Source organism: Xenopus tropicalis, chromosome 4 (assembly GCF_000004195.4).
Source record: "Xenopus tropicalis strain Nigerian chromosome 4, UCB_Xtro_10.0, whole genome shotgun sequence".
Lineage (NCBI taxonomy): Eukaryota > Metazoa > Chordata > Amphibia > Anura > Pipidae > Xenopus > Xenopus tropicalis.
This window is the reverse complement of record NC_030680.2, coordinates 122,457,135-122,475,931: the sequence shown is the minus strand read 5'-3', so window position 1 is coordinate 122,475,931 and position 18,797 is coordinate 122,457,135. Positions and strand designations below refer to the sequence as shown.

The 18,797-nt window shown below is 39.3% G+C and overlaps 1 protein-coding gene and 1 long non-coding RNA gene across 2 annotated transcripts in view; one reads left to right on the top strand and one right to left on the bottom strand.

Moving 5' to 3' along the window:
* Positions 1-809: 809 nt before the first annotated feature.
* The window catches only part of LOC105946981, an 81,087-nt gene continuing 63,099 nt past the window's right edge, over positions 810-18,797 (bottom strand). The window contains exons 5-6 of the long non-coding RNA XR_001924499.2: positions 1,187-1,256; positions 810-851 (exon numbers count right to left, since the gene is read on the bottom strand). This is a non-coding gene — a long non-coding RNA (uncharacterized LOC105946981). The remainder of the gene's footprint in view (positions 852-1,186; positions 1,257-18,797) is intronic.
* The window catches only part of kcnj4 (potassium inwardly rectifying channel subfamily J member 4), a 34,712-nt gene continuing 30,151 nt past the window's right edge, over positions 14,237-18,797 (top strand). Inside the window, exon 1 of the mRNA XM_002934213.4 lies at positions 14,237-14,911. The gene's annotated coding sequence lies outside the window, so the exon portion shown is untranslated. The remainder of the gene's footprint in view (positions 14,912-18,797) is intronic.

Below are 18,797 nucleotides of genomic sequence, written 5' to 3'. Positions count from 1 at the left end.
GACAAGCCCCTATTGTCATAATAATATTGGGTACTGGCAAGTACCAATATTATATGACCAGAAACTGGCAGGAGAAGTACAGCTCTCTACAGGGGGAGGTCCTGTGACACACCCCTGGGCACTCCCTCCTCATGAATACAGTAATGAGGGAGGGTCCCAGGAGTAGGATAAAAAGGGCACAGACCCAGGTACCAGTTAACTCATATTTTGGAGCATCCATGTTCTTTTGGATTGTGAGTTCACCGTTTTTCAACCTCTTGCCTCAGAGGGCACAACAGATCACTCGGTAATGTACTAGGGTTTTCTCTGTTTTTTTATCCCCGTTTATTTTATTGACTGTTTTGCATATATGTTTCTCTTTTGTAACATCTTTTGAAAACTGCACTGTTTACCCTGGTAATATTAAATATAAAAATTTAATAAGTTTAGTCCTTTGGCTCTATTCCCACGCACCTTGTATGACTGCTCAGGCCTAGGTGTATTAACTGTTTGGTGTGTGCATGTGTATTGGGTAGAGGGCAGATTCTGTGTAGATGCTAATTAACTAGTGGGCTGCTAGCAGGGGGGTAGGTTTGACTGTAATTTTAACCCTGTGGCTGCTAGTGTGCTGTTAAATTAGTGAGAACTAACCCTAACTGCAGTAAGAAAGTTTGTGTGCGATATATTTCAGTAACTAGGTTTCTATCGCCTGTTAATGATAGATGGTGGCAGCGAATAGTTGTTTTGGGGCAGTGGTTTGTTTGGGGGTGCTTGATGTTAGTCTAACCTGTGTGAAAGGTGACTGAGTGTAACCCCCTTGTACCCTGTCCCGGTGTCAGGCGCGTCTGTGAGTGGCGTTTCCGTGACAGCACCTATAACAAAAACAGAGATATTAGAAACATTCAAAACATTAAAAATACGGGAAAACGCCAGGACCGGATGGTCTCCCAGAAGAATTCTATAAAGAACTGACACCCGACATAGCCCCCATTTTAGAAACACTATATAACAACACCCGACAGGGACACCCACTATGGCACGAAGCTAACGCTGCCATAATAATATTAATCCCCAAAGGGCAGGGACATAACCGAACCAAGCTCATATAGACCCGTATCATTGTTAAATCAAGATATAAAAATAATATCTAAAATAATGGCCGACAGACTACAACAGATCCTACCAAAAATACTTACAGAACACCTACCGGATTTATCAGACAACGACATCCTGTTCAAGCCCTCAGGAAATTACTCACAGCAGTCTACCAAAACAACCTAGAGAAAAGAAAACAAGAAATGTTAATAAACTTAGATGCTGACAAAGCTTTCGACAGAATATCTCATGCACACTTGCGTCGCCTATTAAAATTAAAATTAAACCTATACAAAAATAAAAACTTATAGAGCTCACCCAGTCTGCAACTCAGACAGATTCATCATTGGAAGAGGGACACGTCAGGGATGCCCCTTATCTCCCCTCCTATTCAACCTAGCCATAGACCCCCTGCTGAGACATATAATGAAGACACCTGAACTGAAAGGAATCCACATAGGCCGAACAACTCTTAAAGGAACAGCATTCGCAGATGACATTCTGCTATTCCTTAGCCAGCCCCAAGCAGAAACACAAGCAATTCTAACAATAATACAGGCTTTCAAATAAACATAGATAAATCTGAAGCTCTACAACTCACTCAATCGACATCCACCACATGGCCTACACAATTCCCATTTAAAAAAGCTCAACACAGCATAAAATACTTAGGCATAACAATACCTTCAGACCATAAAAAGACATACACACTAAATATAAGGAAAACAATAGACGCCCTACAACAAGAGACACAAGAATGGAAACACATCAACCTAACCTTCTCCGGTAGAATACATTTCATTAAAATGTTCCTTTTCCCAAAACTATTATACCCAATGCAAATGCTGCCATACTATATTACAACCACAGTCTTAAAACGGCTGAACAACATCCTTAGAACTTTCATCTGGAACAAAAAACGCCCTAGAATAAATCTCACCAAATTAGAACAGCCTAAACACTTAGAGGGACTTAATCTTCCCAATATAAAAGAATACAACGAAGCTGCCCTGCTCAGATACGCAGGAGACTGGTTATTAAACAGAAATCTCTATACAACAACAACACTAGACCAACATTTAATCAGAAACTATTCTGCCTAACATTTTGGCACCCCCAAGTGACTTAGCCTTTCCTTCTTCTTTAAGCTGATAGAGAGATGCCAAGACTTGCAGTTCTCAGGAGAGATACAAGTTGCATTTGGTAGTACAGGTATGGGATCCCTTATCCGGAAACCCATTATCCAGAAAGCTCAGAATTACGGAAAGGCCATCTCCCATAGACTCCATTATAATCAAATAATTCAAATTTTTTAAAAATGATTCCCTTTTTCTCTTTAGAAATAAAACAGTACCTGTATTTGATCCCAACTAAGATATAATTAATCCGTATTGGAGGCAGAACAGCCCTTTTGGGTTTAATTAATGTTTTATTGATTTTTTAGTAGACTTAAGATATGGAGATCCAAATTACGGAAAGACCCCTTATCCGGAATACCCTTGGTCCCGAGCATTCTGGATAATGGGTTCCATACCTGTACTGTATTTAGGAGGGGGGAGGCACATAGGTGTCCTGCCTCCTAATTTGTGCATTCTGGAAATGAGCATGTTAGGTAGCAGCGGCAGATGACCCCCTTGAAATGGGACCCAGGGCAAAACAAACTTATTTTTTATATGAATTAGGACTGTGAAATGACACTTCATTTGGTGTTGGATTACAACTGTTGCCCTCCAAGAACTGTTATACATTGATGGGTGCTGGGTGTTGTTCCTCACCAAGTGAAGGGTCGCAGGTTTAGATGCACTGACGTGAAGCAGCCATGTTGTCCTGCTGCCGCCATCTTTGTTTTACTTTGCATTTGTCATTCTTCCTACTGTCACTTATTCCTCTTCTGTGTCAAGGGCAGTCACAGCAAAGGACAAATATGACAATATCTGTTTAATGTGCTAAGAAATTGACTTGTTTTTACATTTTATATCGTAGGGATTAGTACATAATGTGCCCTTACAATTATAGAGATCATTGAAATAAATAAGGAATGACAAATTAATAGCAGGCTTCACCAAATCCACTTTTGTGAATGGAAGTGGCTTAATTGCCTCCTGAGATGGACGGATCTATATCTTCCTTTTGATAAAGGTTTTCCTACAGAAAAACACAGCTTAGCAGACATGGCCCTATTTGCAGAGGATTATCTGCTGAAGGGTCATTTATACATTTCAAACTTCGGAAGGTATGGGGGGGGAGAAGTTGACAACATTTTCTCCCGATCTATATTGGTCCTCTCTCCCCACCACGCAGCGCCTTCGTTTCCACGGTAACTGGGCCCTGCTTTAGAATTATTTCCACAGTGACCGAATTTGGCAAAAGATCTTGTTTTTTCAGTATTTTATTTTTTTCCTGAGATGCTAAATTTATCTTTCTTTTTTTTTTTTAACTGAGTTGATATGTAAAAGAATAAAATAATCATTTTTTTCTGTGGGAGTCATATTGCCACTAACATTGTTAATTTTTCCAACACACAGCGCATACAGAAAATAATAGAAATAAAGACAGTGGTTTTTATATTGATGCATGCCAGGAATACTTCTTTGGTGAGAAATATTTCCCTTTCCTGACCAATGATGCTGTAACACCTGTAACCTGTATCCTGAACCTGTAACACATTGACCTTTATTTTACTCACATAGGTACAATGTTGCACCATTGCAATAATCAATAGCAACCAGTTAGACAGCTTATATGATTGGTGTATTGCAATTAGAAATATGAAGAGATATATGAGATTACTATGGGCTACAACTCTAGTGCAAGTTCTCTTATGGTATTAATAAATGAGGACTCTCTTCAATGGTTCCGTTCTGAAATAATCATAATCATTTTACATAGTTTGTATAGAGAATAAAGTACCCCCTATTGTAAAATAAGGGTATTATGAGACATATTTATTATAGTGTATAAGCCAATCACTGGTGATGTTGCCCATAGCAACCAATCAGATCTCTGCTTTAGACTTCTAACTTGTAGGTAACTGTTGAATACTAATTGCTGATTTGTTGCTATGGGTAACATCACTGTTGATGTTGGCTTACATACTATAATAAATATGTCCCTAAAAGTCATCAAGACCATATAAAGCACAAGGCTTAAGAGGCCATGATTATCCGGGAGCCCAATGACCCGAATAAAATGTTAGGGAAGCAGGGCATGACTATGTTAGGAGGAAAAGCCACCCCCCTTTTCACCCCCTCCCACCACAGGTTATTACAGTTGGTACAGGCAGGGCAAAGAAAGGTAAGACCCTCCCTGGATGTGAACTCACATCATTCCGGCGGGAGAAGGAGCAGGATCAACAGCATCCCTCCCTCCCTCCCTATTAGATAGAAGTCCAGTAGTCGCAGTTGCGGGGGTGGGGTCGACTTTGAGCCCCAGAGGAAATTAAAAAGTTGCAGTTGGAAAATGAATGGGTAACTGGGTAGGCCTGGGGTCCTCAGGGTGATGGATAATCCTAGAAGGGGACTTGGATAATAGACAGGACACAGGCTCCGCGCCTGGGCTCAGGGTCAGACCTCCTTAGAGGTATAAGTTGACTGCTGTTTTAATGTTTGGACTTACAAACAGTTTAATACAAGTTATGGTTGTTTACATATATATTTACTGATTTATATAAAATTTTACATTAAACAACTGCAGCCTTCTCTCCCCAAATTAAGTTGTCCGTTGTCTTATTTCGGTACCAGGGGGAGGGAAAAGGGGGCACAACAGGCTCGACGCTGCATTAGTCATGTAAATTATATCCTTATAAACTGTGTTAGTGATGTAATTTCTGTCACATCACTCACTCAAGCCTGTGTTTTATAACAAACAACGTACCCCTTGCTGTAAAATATAAGGATATAAAAGGCCTTGGCCTAATGCCTTTATATTGTCATGGTAACATTTAACATACTTATATTTTACTACAGGGGTGCATGATTCACTATATAATGTAAAGGATATTCATGGTTCTTATGTATTATATACTTTATAGAATCACTTCTCGCCAGTGTGAAGTGATCTGTGAAAATTGTGACTTCAAATTTCCAGCATTGTGCAAGGGGCAGTGGGAAACTCTCCCTTACCCTGTAAAGGTTCTATAGAAAGCCCACCACTGTGGTTTTCTGCAGTCAGAAGATCAACCTGCAACAGATATTAAATTAGCTCTTTCTCTATCTGTCCTTCAGAATAAGCAATTACTCGCAATTACTCTGTCACCCAATGCTGCAAAGGAAGCCAGCGGTATCTAAGCAGGACATGTAGGTGGTATAGAACCAGCACATTAATATCACACAGATTCCTACACTGTCTCTGTATGTACTCTCTTCATGCTGAAAAATCATTGGTGCTTGATGCCTTCTACCCTTGATAAACACATCCTTTAGCTTCACAAAAACTGTTTAGCAATATTAAATGTATGAAAAGCCAGCTGGCGCTGAGGTAGTATATTTATGTAGATCAGTGGTGTCAGATGTTATTAATTAAGACACACTTTGAAGGCCCAACCTTTGATAAGGGCCCCCCTTAGTTCCTAAAATATTAAACATATAGGAAAACATTGGTTTATCAATCATGTAGCCACAGTTCCAAGAATACCTAGGGCAGCAAATAAGATTTTTTTTTATCCCAAATCTCATCCTAACCCTGATAGACTAGCATATATAGCAGAGCTATATAAAAATTTTATCGCATCTAAATTTTCGCCACTTAACGCACGATTCACTATAAGCATACTTGCGCTAATTTACGCACGATATTGCATGCAAGTAGCCACATATAAATAGTAGCCGCATATAAATATTTATATGCTACTATTTATATGCTACTATTTATATGCGGCTACTATTTATATGCGGCAAACTGGCGGCTGCATCACTCTAGGGCCAACACAGACTTGAATAAATAACAAAGCAAAGTCCATATTGTGTTGCCAAAAGCTCATGAACTGTACTTTTCTATAATTACCGCCTGCCCCAAGTAGGTGTTAATTTTCACATAGTCTAATGCGATATTTAGCGCGTATAAGTGTTTGTGAATCATGCGTTAGTATTCTTTTCTGCGCGCTAATTAACGCATGAGTTAACATTACCGCATGTGGTTGCGCACAAATTAACGCATGCGATAATACTGTAGTGAATTGCGCGCTAATTGTCGCATCTTTTTTAACGCAAAAAATCGTGCAATAAAAATTAACGCACTTTAGTGAATCAACCCTAATATGTTCTTGTGGTGGATCTGATCCAAGGAATTCACAAGCTGACAGTTACATGCAGTATGGATTACAACCTATCCCAGTGTGATCAGTCTACCTTGGGACGTAATTTTGAATTATATTAGCCTGGACTTTCCATGATAATCTTCTATGGCAGCCACCCTTTGGTGGGCATCCCACAGCCATCATTTAAAGCCAGGAGGCCAACATATAAAACTTTGTTATAGCTAAACCAGCTCTGCTCCTGCCCTCAATAATGAGCTCACTACTCTACATAACTGCAAAGGTGAATTTACAAAGCCATATAACTGCAACTCTTTGGGGGCAGGTACATAATTAGGGCAATACTTGCCCCCTGTAATAAATGAGCCCTCTTGTTTGTCTTCTAACATAATACATGTGTTTACACATAGATGAGACTCATGTTTTGACTCAAAGGGGGGATTGTAATAAAAATCACAAGTGGTGTTTAAAATGCCTGCACACTCAGACAAATAAAAAATTCACAATTGCAGACCTACTGTTGCAAGACATGTAAAGATTTCACTAATTTCTTTTGTTGCACAAAATCAAAATTTGCCACAAAGTACCATTTTGGTCCTATTGTGGGTTTTTTTCCGTTAGCAATCCATATTACATTCCCCCAAGAGTATATAAGCCTGACTGAAAAAAAGTTAAGACCACCTGTCTAGCCTATAATGTGGCACACAGCTGACAAGGTAGAAAAGAGTCCATTCCTGCAACACATTAGGAGGTAGATATCCCTGTCTATGAAAAGTATTGCTGGTTTATATGTCATCCTTTCCATTGCCTTTGTCCGGTACAGGAACCAGCAGCCATAAAATACAAAATGACCAAGGGCCCAAGCAAATAATTATATAGTGAATAATGTACACCCTGTTGTAAAATATGAGGAGTTCCCTGACCATATAAAAGCATGAGACCAAAGTCCGAGTGCTTTTATACAGGTCATGGAACTCAGAGGTGACTTCTAATATCCTCATATTTTATGATAGGGGTACAGTATTCATTATAATGCATGAGTTTAGTAAGTCATGTGACAGAAATTAGATTACCAAGAACCAATTATAACTCATGACATCAATAAGCACCATTTATAATTTACATGATATTCATGGCTATGTGCACTATAAGGCATTATCTGCCCTCTAGATTCTATAATATTAACTGATAAAATTAAACTCTACGTAGAATATGGCACATAGTCCTGTTGTGTGTCTGTCTCTGTCTCCAAATGAGGAGTTTTATGCAACTTTGGCCTTATGCAAAAATGATTTTTAATCATTTTAAGAAAATCTGTTTAGACATAAAGCGGCTTTTTGCCAGTAATTAACAGAGGCGCTGGATAGAAAAAGAACAGTATTGTACTGTGATTGTGTTTTATTCTTTCATAACTCTAGCAACTGGTAATTGGTTACTAATTATATAGTAACAGGTGTGTGTGAGGGGGAGGATGGATATGTATGTGCATCTATACATATATACATTAACATGAACGTTATATGTAATATCAATTAGATAATAACACTAATTAATGTCATTTAGCCAATGCACCTTTAGTAAGAAGCACTTTATAATGGTGCATGGCCAGTGTGGGCTATTTGGGGTATTAGGACCCAAGACTGGTGCATGGCAAACAAAGGAAAGTTATTTATGGAAGCGTTGCTGTTGGTGTTGCTAAAATGCCTGAATCACAATTTCCAGTTTTGCTTCCAGATGCAAAAGAATCGGGACATGTATTATTTATATGAAGAATTTTTTCTTCGATCAGTTTGCCCTTTGTAAACAGTAAAATAACCTTTCTCTATGCATTTTACTTATATAGTAGGAACTACTGTATTGCTTATTCCAGGGAACAGTTGACAACATGGGCCTCAAGCAAACCTTAAAAATAAATATGGCTAGAAATGCCATCATTTACATATTGAACTTATTAAACAGCCTAAAGTTTCAGCATCTCAGATCTTTAAAAATATCCCCATCTTGCATATTGTTATCAGCCAGTCTCCCATTTTCTCTGCATCATCTGCATCTCACTAAGATATAGAATTTGTTAAAGAGCAGAGACAAAGTTTGGCAACCACTTGTGGCTTCTAAGAAGTGCCTATAAGCAAGCAAAGGTTTGATGGAGCCATAATTTAATAAAGAAACTGTGGCTTTCAATAAACTGCATTTTAATTAGTAAAGGGCACAAGCCATAAATATACAACTGGCCAATCAAAGCATTGGAATTTATATTATATATTCTTTAGTATATCAGTATAGATGCCACCTGGCTGGTATTTGACCGACCTAGCCAGTAAATTACCAGCTAGGGCGAGCGCCAGTATTACAAAGTCACCGCCAATGTATATCCACCCCTGCCCATTTCCCTGCCTCTTACATCACAGCTCCACTCCCAATGATGTCGTTCCCCCAACACAAAGATATTAAGGTGGCCATACACGGGCAACCTCGCCAAGCGAGGGGATCTTCACGTGTATGGGCACCTTTAGTCACAGAAAAAGGTGGCAACCCTAGGTATAGACAAGGCAACCGGATACTTGTATGAAAGGCATGTGCAGTTAGGTTGTATGGAGTTCTTTGGCCCTTGGGAACATTGATACACTGATACATTTTCATGATGTTTGTTCATGCTCAAAAAGGTGGCAACTCCAAAAAAACCCTAACAGTATATACACATTTGTAACTTTAGAAAGGAGTTCTCCTTAGTGGCTTGTAACTGGCATCCCTCCTACTTCAAGAGTTTTGTAAAAGTAAAAAAATAGTGCTCTGTCTACACTTGGTGCCCTAAAGTGCAGAAGGTGTGGGCTTATATCTGGCATATCTGAGAATAAACTCCATATGGTTTCTATATTCTCAAACTCCTTCTCTTTCTTCTCTCAGATGGAAAGCAAGCTGGCAAGCAGCCACTGAAGAGGAGGCGCGGAGCATTCAGTTGCATTTAGGGGAAAGCAACCAGACCTGAGGGAAACCTGCCAGTTGGGTTTACCCCTAATACATAGTATAGGGGCACTAAGAAAAAAAAAACTGAATGGCTCTGATTCCTAAGGTGGCCACACACATAGCAATCCCGATCTTTCATGCAAACATTGGTCGCACAAAAGATTGTTCCCACCCTCCACTTACATTCAGGGTTGAATCTTCAGCTATGGAAGTAGAAACAATAGAAATTCTACCTCCACCTGGCAATCCAGCTCTGAACTTAGATTTTGCTCGGTCGTCATTTTAACCCCGCTGATCAACGTGTCAACTGATATCCGCAGCCTTCTGCGATCTCGGTCGCCTCTTGAGCCACAATACACCCACTGAAACAAGGTTTCCTATGATATTATCGGTGCGTGTATGGCCAGATTTAGTCTACTTACTCCTTTATATATTTATATAGTATATTGCATATATTACATTTATATTTCTTCCTGTAGTTAACAAACACCTTTTTGGGCATAAGTGTGTCACCAAACAGTAAAATAATCAATAATACCAGTATATACATTTCTATCATTCGATGGCTGAGAATGAGGAATGCAATAAGCTTTTTGGCTGTGCTCTGAGAAATATATAAGTTGTAGTTAATCTGCATGAATTGATACTGGGGCAAAACAATCCTATTGGGTTTATTTAATGTTCAAAAGATTTTTAACAGACTATGGGGCTCATTTATCAAAGTACGATCGCTTCCAAATACAAAAAAATTGTACTTTTTCGTACTTTGCAACAAAAAGTGTGACAATTTGTGTGACAAAATCGTATTTGTCGCACCGAGTACAAAAGTTTCGGATTCTTTTAAGCTTCGGTATCGTGACTTTCCTTGGGCCAGGTTGGAGCTGCAGAGTGCCATTGAGCCCTATGGGAGACTTTCCTTGGGCCAGGTTGGAGCTGAAGAGTGCCATTGAGCCCTATGGGAGGCTTTCCTTGGGCCGGGTTAGAGCTGCAGAGTGCCATTGAGTCCTATGGGAGACTTTCCTTGGGCCAGGTTGGAGCTGCAGAGTGCCATTGAGTCCTATGGGAGGCTTCAAAAAACATGCACAGAAGGATCAAAGTCAAAGGTTTTCCTGCCGTTTACGAATGTTCGGATCCGAAAATTTTGTGACTTTTGGTTTGCCAATACGATATTATCGTGACTAATACGATTTTTTTGTAAGCATTTTCTTCATATTTGCGATCATCATAAATTATTGTATCTAATACAAAACCAATCTTGCATCCAATCAGCAGGTGGCACATAAGCTGTTTGAAAGTAAACACCTAGTTAGTTGCTATTGGTTAACATACTTTACCAACTGTTGTTCTTTTTATTGCATTACCTTATTGAAGTCCTATGTAGTATCATAGGCAAATATTCCCTGGTACAGTAACCAATTTTTATTACATTATAAAAGTTCACTGCTAACTGGTTGTACAAGGGATACTGTTTACATTTGTTAATACGGCACATAAACCCACATTACTTTTATCTGAAAGAAAATACAAAGTGTTATATTAATTGTTACACTTGGGAACAGACAAGGGTGCTGGTATGAAATATATGGTAATAAAATATAAAACCAGAGATAACTTTATTCTAGATCAGCTGTAAAAGCAGGGAATTTTTGGGCCAATGGTTTAATTTAATTGATGTGTGTACTTTAATAGCAGTGTTTGCTGCAAGGAATTTTAGGGCAAGGAATTTTAACCCATTGGTCACAACCCAAAAATAGCACTGTGTTTTGCCCTAAAATTTTATTGCATATTTTGCAATTGCATTAGAGATTTTGATTTTCATGTCATTTTTGTTTGCTTGTTTTTGCCTGAAAAACATTCAAGGACACATTCACTTACCAAGATGTGGTGCACAAAGTGCAATTTTATGTGCATTTGCTATGTTTCCCCCCTACAATACACCATTTTTTCTCCACAGTTCCAGCATCACTGGGGATGCAAACGACAAAAGAAATGCAATTGCGCGTGCATTTTGCCACAGATTGGGCACAGTGGCGCTGACGTGTGCACCTTATTCTTTCAGCACAAGTGTGGCATCTTTTTTTTTTTTTATAAAAATACAATATATTTTAAAATAATTATTTTGAAATGTGTGCCAGTAACTTTTTTCAGCATTATAATTTTGGCCTGTCAACTAGTTATCATTCCTCTAGTACAGCACTGGTCAACTGTTTCCAGGTAGTGGGCTAATTAGCACCTAAATGATGAAATCAAACACTAGGGAGCCATTACCAACCACTGGATGGCCACATCTGGCTCACAGGTTTCCATTCCTGCTCTAGCAGTTGCCTGTATCTATCGTGGCTCTCTGGAATCAGCCAGTGGTACAGTGGGTACCTCCCAAGTTTTGCCCAGGGGTGAGCCTTACTAGGCACTGCTCTAATTGGAAAGCTTCTTCTTACCGACATGAGGGCTGCTTAGTACTCCGCATCCTAGCGTGGCCTGGAGTCTTTTTGTATGCAGGGGAATACCCTTACGTAAATAAACCTGTGACTCATGAGAAGTAAAACTCTAATATAAAGGCAGCGTTAATCACATTTTTACAGCATCACACAATTTCTGTCTCTTGAATGCAGTCAAGTAGATTCCAGCGTGGCAGCAGGTCCATTTATACTCGCAAACACAAGTGACTGGAAGTACCAAGTAGCATGTACTTTATCAGTGCTACCTGTCCTTACTGAACAAACTGAACTGAAAAGTTTTTTCTTTTGTATTTCAATAGTTCCCCTCTATAATACAATATGCTTGGAAAGACTAGGGAATTGTGGGTGATTTTTCAGGACTATTAATCTAGATACTTTTCAACCCTCCAACCCAGATTGTAATGGATCCCTCCGATAAGAAGAGCCGTGTAACCAGGTTTTTTGTACATGCCTTTCATTCTGTTGGAAGAGCAAACAGAAGTCTGAGCCATTTACCTAAACTATTTTTGGAAAGTCTCCTAGCAACATCTGATATAACTGTCTTGGGTTCTTTTTTACATAATCGGATGGGTCTTCTATTATCATCAGTCTGATCTACATGTGGGAGGTAATTTATCCTAATTGCGTTCCTGTGTTATGTCTTATCAGGTTGTACATAGTAATATGCCCCAAAAACTAGCACACTTGTAGTGAGATCAATGCTTAACATGCTCAAAAAAGGATAACTTTTATTAAAGGTAAACCTATTTTAAAATGCTTCTTCACACCAGTGATTTTGTGGATGCCTCTTGGTTAAACAATGGCCTGGATAGGTGAGTATGACTTACAGGCATTGGGACACTAAATCCTTGTGTGGTGGACATGGGTGTGGGAAAACTGTAAGCACAACTTGCTAAGGTGTTACTGAAATTCTGACTGGGCCAATACAGGAATTTTATTATAAGTTGGGGTTTTTATGAACTGAATTATTAGCTTCTGCAATATGGAGCTTTATAATACAGCATCCATAGCAAGCCCAGAGGTAAAATCTATTAGGACTATGACACAGAATAAGGACAATGACACATGGTGCTTCTTGTTGTGGCTACAAAATGCCAGAATACGCTGCCATAGAGAATACTATACTGGCTACAAGTAGCTTCATGTGTGATTGCCCCTATTCTGAAAAGCCAACTGCATGTTTTCAGACACTACTACAAACTAAATATCCTTTACTTCCGGGAACTTTTTACAAATTCAAAAAGTCAAAATGTGAGGTTTTTATATAATACAACATCCCATGCGCCTGACTTTTGACAGTAAAATCCCTTGTTGGAAAACAGATTCCAGCTCCCTGTGGCTTTGGATACCATAAATAAATATTGGGTTGATTAAGTTCACTCACCACGACTGATGGATTTGTTTGGGTGCTGGAGTCCCAAAGCCCAAGGTTAAGGGAGCAGCAAGAAATGAAGAAATCTATTAGCATCAGCAGAGAGGCAGGCATTAGTTCTCATAGACTGTGTCTGATGCGTATTTTACAAGTACATTTGCTATCCATGATGGGGAAGTTAATCACTTTTCTTCTATACTATTGTTCTTTTTTTCCATAAAGATTTTATTTAAATGCAAATTAACACCACAAAGACTGCCAAAAAGGAGAAAAAGTAAAGAGCTACAAATATTTCTGTAAGGAAACAGAATTTGGAATAGTGGAAAAAAAGGGTGAAAAGGAAAATAAAAAGAAGTCCTACCTCCCACTATCCCTTTTAGGGAAAGGAATTATTTTAGAAAGTCCAGCACTTTGTGTCAGGGTTGTCAGTGTGGAGACTCCCCTCAGGTGGAAGATGCTAAACACAGTCCCCTAATTCCACAGCGCAGCTTCTTGCAATATTGTGTCATTTCTGAGAGGGGAAGCATGAAAGTAAGTGATTAAAGCATTACTGATTAGCTACCACCAGAAACAAAGCAAGAGGGCACCCTAGATTTTTGCAAGTAGGGTGACCGACCTCCTTAAAGCTGTGTAACAGGTGAAGAAAACATAGCCCAGAAGAACTGAAGAAGCTGCTCGGATGAGTAGTGAAACATCTTCAATGATTACTTAACAAGTCCAGTTGCTTTAAATTTATTTATACTAGATAGCCCAGAAGATGGTTTTAGAGATAGATTTCAATGTAGATGCTAGGCTTGGAGACCATTGTTTGCCATGGAGAGCATCTCTTTAGCAAATATCACTTAATATCACACCAATGGCAATTCCTAAAATGTAAAAGTTGAAATAGCCAACACTGAGCCAACTAGAGAGAAGTGATATAAAATGATATAATCATTATTATTACAGGAAATTATACCAACAGCAAGCAGGCTCTTTTAAACAAAATGTTTAGTAGAACCTTCAGAACCTGACATTGCTCAGGTGTATACAGAGATATAGGGGGACATCTGAGATACTGAGCCCTTACACTTCTATTCCCCTCTCTCTGTTCCCTGGGATGCAGTGTGAATACACACTGAGATCACATGTAGAGGGGAGATCATCCAGCCCAGCGTTGTCAGATTCCTGTGCACAATCACAAACTGCTCAGATGCAGAGAGAGAGAGTGGGGCAGAGAGCAGAACAGATCGAGGGAGAGATGCAGGGAGTGGGAAACTGAGGTAAAGGAAAGCGTTTGGAGAGGGGGCAAAAGAGAAGACAGAAAGAAGAAGAAACAGAAAAATAGCAAGCGTATGGTAAGAGCAGAGAGAAAAGAATAATTGCCAGGGAAATAGAAAGACAATGAAGCCAGATGGACATACTGTGAAAAGAACAAAGGGACAATTATAAAGAGTCAGGAGAACCAATCGAAAGACAGTGAATAGAATGGTTTGGGATATAGAGAATATTTGCAGGGGTCTAAAATAAACTGTGGCCATTTGAGTGGAGAAGTGTAAGTATCAGCTTGTGAAAGTGCGGGCAAGTGGAGACCAGGCTGAGGTCAGAGTCAGTGAGGAACCTGTAAGGAGATAAAATGAGATTTGCAGCACATGGTGGCAGCCTGAGCCGAGGCACCAGCAGCAGCACGCCGGGCAAAGTTAGTAAAGAGGGAGCCAAAGTCTGAAGAAGAGAGAGATTATAAGGAGACTGGAGCAGCCCTCTTAGTGCCCAGAATTCATTTTTCTTAGGGCATCGCCAACCAACAAGCTGGTAAGAAACCTTCTTTTACCTTGGGTGGAATTATTTGTGGACTGTTCAAGTACCAATCTTACTAATAACTATGGAGGGAGGGGGGTTAAAGGTTTGCTGAGAAATGTGAAGGCTCGGAAAGGTAACTGTTTATAGTAAAACTGCTACTGTTTTATACTGAGGTGCATACAGCAGCTAATGGAATGACAATTCTTTTTGTACATCTTGGGGCTATACTGTTGCAATTAAATACAACCCCCAACCCCTCGCCCTGCGCAGCAGGATAGACTGAACAACAGAGATGTTGTTAATATGAATTACTAGCCAAGAATGGGTTTACATGTTCATATTTACACATTCGCAAAGCAAGACAGTGTCAGTATTGCACAATCTTTACTTGCATAACTGTATCTCTCCCATCTCTTTTCCTCCGCTGGATCCATAGAGCAATCTGCCTACAAACGATTCACAGACAATACTGATATGCAAACTTACTGTGTAATAATTACACAGATTTCGTAGTATCATAAAGAAACAGGTAGAAAGGTACTAATTATATTTCCTTCAAATAGTTATTTTTATACCATGTGGGTAGGCGTGCAATGCCAACTATACACTCTGCTGCACTAGTTACAGCACATTCTAACTCTATTAGCTGCCAGGATCCATATAAATCCATATAGTTAATGGACAGTAGCCCTTATTCTTGCTTGCTAACTATTATTATTTATTTATTTATTTATTTATTTGTTAAAGCTTTGGCAGTGATTTTTTTTTCTTTTGGCTGGTTTTCATAATGAAACAGTGTGGCATTCAATAATGGTGTCATTTCTAGAATCTGCCCCTGGACTTTATGCCTAATAAATAAACAATGATATAAAAGAGAGTGCAGGAAGGTTGTGCTTCCCTGGACTCTCTATTGTAATTATTACATGGTAACGGGGAACACAAGAACCCTTGCCATTACATAACACAGTTACTGACTAACTACAGCTTCACATGTTTAGGGTGTTTTTGGACTTCCGCTATGAGATCCAACATTTGGTGAACATGTTTATATAAGGATATAGTTCCCAATATACCCAATATACAAGATTTGAAATATGCATTTTACCCAAAAAACATGCCCCTACTGGCCTTGAGATTGGGTCCCCACCAGCCAACACTTTGGGCAGTCCCACAGTTGGGGAACCACTGTTTTAGAAATGGAACATCCTTTTCTCACTGCTGCTTTCAGGCACAACTGGAGGCAGGTAGGTTAAACCAAACTATGCCTTCTATGACATGGCTGTTTAACCTGCAGACTTCTAGTTATAGTTGTACTACAACTCCCTGCATTGGGGGAAGCTGGGAGCTGTAATTAATGCACAGATACAGGACTAAAGAACAGGCAGTCTTGTAAATCTACATTCTATGAATGTCTTTAAGAGGGGCTTGATGTTTTCTTGAACAAGCATAATATCCAAGGCTATCACCATACTAAAATGTACAATTAGTATAGATATTGGGATATATAGTTTACATATGTAAGAGTATAGATAGGTCAGTATAAGTCTATATATGTGCACTGGAGGAGGGGCTGAATTTAATGGACTTTTTTCAAACCAACTTAACTATGTAAATCTAATGATAAATGGGAGTATTTTTAACAGCACAAGAAAGTTTCCAGTTATGAAATATCAGGATGTAGGAGGAATAAGCAAGAGAAGATATCATACAGCAATAGAAAGTGTCATTTGTATCTGACTGCATTACAATTGCTAAAGGCTGAATGCTTATTTCAGCCTCCCCTCCGTGAACTTCCTGCGCTCAAGGGGTTAAGCTAAATACCAAGGCACACAAAAGCAACCCATCTCTCATATATTTCCATAGAAACATAAAAAAAAGCCCTGACAGATGAGAGAGAATTTTCACACCCAGCCTGTCCATTTAGCAAAGGGTGTAAAACCCCTAGAATTGCAGAACCTTAACCTTCTCATTAACATTCTGCATTAATCTTTTCTCTGGCTTATGTAACATATTGGCTCTCGTGCTCTTCACCATCTCTGTCGGTTGGCTCTGCTCTGTGTTGGTCTCTCTTCTTTAAAGTACTATATATGCTCATGCCATCTCTCATCTCTGCTTCATATTAAAGATACACTTCTAATCTGAATTTATTCTGTACTCTATCTTTGTAAAATATAAATCCATTTGAGTACACTTTTCTGGATCCATGGATCCACTTCCTTCAAGGTACAGGCCAGGTGAACTGGGGTTAATTTTAGCATAAATCTATAAATAGTCGTTTAGAATAACTTGGCCAAGACACTGGCACTCTCTGCCCCTTAAAGAGTATTATGCTTATAAGTGGGATAAACTAAAAAAAAATTCTCAATATCTGAATCAATATATACTACTTATAAGCAGGATACATATATTTATATATATACACACATACACACACGCACACATATATATAGACTCTGTTTTCTCCCATCAAGGGCATTCACACCAGTGCAATAGTGGTTATATATAACACCTGTGTTTGCTACAGGTATGTGTGGTGTATATATATAGCAAAGCATGGCAACTCTCTCACAGTTGCATATTTATTAAAGGGTGGAAGAATTGCTCACTAGAGTTTGCCTGAAGGAAATTTCAGATTTATAAGGGCACATATTTATATAAGGCTAAAAATGAGTACACCTTATTTTCATCCTTGGATAAATATGCCCCTGACCATCCCATACATGACAATTGAGGGCTGTGAAATTTTCCTCCAGTGAGCTCTAGTTATATTTTCACCCTTTTTTACATATGCCCTTTAGTAATGCAATGTGCCCACTGGTGCAAACATTTACACAGTATGTGCTCCATTCCACTCTGTATGGAGTACATGTATTGTTATAGAGAATATTGTTTAAATGCCCATACTGTATGTGGAGAAGGAACGCTGTGAGTGCAGAGCCATTTTGCACTTGTGCTTTTCTCTCCCACTGGGGCAGTAAAAGGGCTGAAAATTGCATGTACCAAAATACATATGTTTTCTTGCACCAAGCTCCAATGCATCTGGGGCACCAGTTACTGTAAGTTAATACCTGCCATTGACTAGGTAACCCAAAAATGAATTGATGTAAACTTAAGGTGGCCATAGACGGGCGGATTTTAGCTGCAGATTAGGTGCCTTTATACCAATGCGGCAGTTCTTGAATAACATCTGTACATCACACTGTTTTAAATAGTAAAAAAAGAAGCAGCAATAACAGTTGATATTAGGATTAGTGCAAATCATTGTTTTTTTATTAATTGTGATGCTGTGTTATTTTCCCTGAATATTGGCTTAATAGCAGGAATACATTAACTTAAAAAGGTCATACATGGATGGATTTAAGTTGCCGATTCGGCCCCTTCAGACCAACTTAGCAGCCTATTTGCCCATGTATGGGGCCCTCCAACAGGCCTGCTTGATCAATATCTGGCTAAAAATAAGGCAGATGTTGATTGGGCAGGTTTATATTTCCCATGAGATCAAGGACTGGATCAGCTTGTTGATGTGGTCCTCACCCCAATGACCTGTATCCCTGTTTGGCCCTAGGGCTAAAAAATCAGATTAGGCCAATATCACCCACCTTTGGTGTACATCAGGCAAGAGCCGCCTCAGGGGTCCTAGCCACCTGAGGTGGCCAAGTTGATGCCATTCCCTTGGCTACTGCTGCATATAGCTTTTTGCATCAGAGGGGGTGAGGGGCACATCGCTAGAGCCCTATTGCGCTCTCTGCACTAGAAGAGCCAAATTTGCGATTTAAAAAGTTACCAGGACTGGCTTTTTTTCTTAACTCACTTCATAGCTGCAGCGCCTCTCATATCAGGGAAAAATCTTCTCATTTGGTGAAACAGACGGGCCAGTTTACTCAGGGTGCTTCTCTGA